The following is a 2,500-nucleotide window of genomic DNA, read 5'->3' on the forward strand; positions in this document are numbered from 1 at the left end:
TGTGTGTTTACCAGGAGGTTCTGTCCTGCCCTACAGCGGGGCCCGGCGCTCCGGTTCCGGAGGGATCCAACAGGGTTCCGGAGCGTTCCAACAGGGTTCCGGAGGCCTGGGAGAAGGAGAGAGAGAGAGAGGAGTTTTTACTGGCTGTGGCCTCATCACAACTGGTTCATGTGCTCAAACCTAAGATTAGAACTGTCACAGAGAGGCTCTCTATTTCTGAGTGTGTGTGTGTGGGGGGGGGTACAGCATTAGTTAACAGTCTACACACACACACACACACACACACACACACACACACACACACACACACACACCCTCATACACATTTGACCACACACACACTCACTCTCTCTCTCTGAGTATCACTATTCTATTCTGTGTTAGGTTATCTAAATAAGCATCACATACACACACACACACACACATACACACACTCACACACACACACACACACGCACACACACACACACACACATACATACACAGGATGAGGACCACAGGAATGGAGACACACTTAGCAGCACAGCTCAGCTCAGCTCAGCACACATACACACACACACACGCACACACACACACACACACACACACACACACACACACACACACTGGATGAGGACCACAGGAATGGAGACACACTTAGCAGCACAGCTCACTAGAGCAGAGCAGAACACAAACAAGATGGCCACCCACAGTCAGGTGTGCATGTGCCAGGGACCGGGGGGAAATAGAATTAGCATAGAGAACGCCATACTCCACACACACTACACACACCTTCAGGGATCACACAGGTGATGCACACACACACACACACACACACACACACACACACACACACACAGAGACAACCACAGACAGACAAACAGACGCACACAAGCACACACACAAACACACACACACACACACAAACACACACACACCACAGACAGACAACCACAGACAGACAAACAGACGCACACAAGCACACACACACACCCACCCACCCACCCACCCACACACACACACACACACACACACGTGCGTTCGCTTCATGCATGTGTGTGGTCCCACATATGCTAAATCAGCTGAACACATGGTTGAATAAATCAGATCCATATTTATGTGGCACTTGAGGGGTACGCCGGGGTACGGCCATTTTGCAGGCTCTTTCAACGCAGTCCAATACAAATAAAAATCAATGATTTGCAGATTTGGGGGATTTCTCCCCCCGGATGGCATTCAACCTGGGTACTTATTGGAGACCCAAATGGAATCTTCATTATCAGACATTTGGCAGAGACGGGGGGGGGGGGGGGGCGACGGGACAGTTGAGTTGGGGGACGGGGGGGTGCGGAGAGAGAGACATCAGCACTGGTATGGGGTTATTAGACTCGCTCACTTTCATATCCTGTCACAAACTCAATAAAGTTAAAGAACCCACCATATATAAACGCGCACAAACACACACACACACATATATTTGCCTTCTCCCCGTGTGTATGTGTGTGTGTGAGAGAGTACGAGAGAGAGAGAGAGAGAGAGAGAGAATTACAAAACCCTCCGTCAGCTCAGACACTTCAGACCGAGATAGAGGGAGAGAGCACGAGCGAGAGCGAGCACGAGAGAGAGAGATAGGAAGAGAGAGAGAGAAAGAGAGAAAGAGAGAGAGAGAGAGAGAGAGAGAGAGAGAGAGAGAGAGAGAGAGAGAGAGAGAGAGAGAGAGAGAGAGAGAGAGAGAGAGTGGGGGAGAGAGCACAAGAGGGTGAAAGAGAGTGAGAGAGAGTTAAAGAGAGAGCACGAGAGAGAGCGTGAGCCAGAGAGAGAGAGAGCGTCAGAACCCTCCATCAGGTCAGGCAGACATAGAGAGCACGAGAGAGAGAGCACGAGAGAGAGCGTGAGCCAGAGAGAGAGAGAGCGTCAGAACCCTCCATCAGGTCAGGCAGACATAGAGAGCACGAGAGAGAGAGCGCGAGTAAGAGAGCACGAGAGAGAGAGCGCGAGTAAGAGAGAGAGAGAGTAAGAGAGAGAGAGCATGAGCCAGAGAGAGAAAGGGAGAGAGAACGACAGAACCCTCCATCAGCTCAGACACTTCAGACTGAGATAGAGAGCACGAGAGAGAGAGAGAGAGCGCGAGTAAGAGAGAGAGCGTGAGCGAGAGAGAGAGAGAGAGAGAGAATGAGTAAGAGAGAGCGCGTGAGCGCGAGAGAACAACAGAACCCTCCATCAGCTCAGACACTTCAGACTGCAGACTCATCAACAAGCAGCTCCTCTCCTCTCTGCTGGAACTAAAGCAGTTCCCCCGGGAGACAGGAACTCTCCCTCCTCACTGTGTGTGATGTGTAAGAGGACTGGACAGACAATCTGGGACCATGCGGAGGTCAAGGGTCAGGTTTCTAAACCGGTCCAGAGTTTAACCCACCAAGCTGCTGTCTCTGGAACGGATCTGATTCACACCAGAACCGAGCCATATCCAGACGAGTTCTGGACCCACTGTGGGCCAAACCTAAGCCTGCTCCCCTCCAGC

At 51.5% G+C, this 2,500-nt stretch overlaps 1 protein-coding gene across 3 annotated transcripts in view; it reads right to left on the reverse strand.

The window, feature by feature from the left end:
* Nucleotides 1–2,500, reverse strand: part of LOC308375325 (plexin-B2-like) — a 164,680-nt gene that overhangs the window by 99,090 nt on the left and 63,090 nt on the right. For all 3 annotated transcript variants that reach the window (XM_080851408.1, XM_080851407.1, XM_080851409.1), the window contains exon 2: nucleotides 12–106. The gene's annotated coding sequence lies outside the window, so the exon portion shown is untranslated. The remainder of the gene's footprint in view (nucleotides 1–11; nucleotides 107–2,500) is intronic.

Source organism: Sprattus sprattus (genome assembly GCF_963457725.1).
Source record: "Sprattus sprattus genome assembly, chromosome: 14".
Taxonomy (NCBI): domain Eukaryota; kingdom Metazoa; phylum Chordata; class Actinopteri; order Clupeiformes; family Clupeidae; genus Sprattus; species Sprattus sprattus.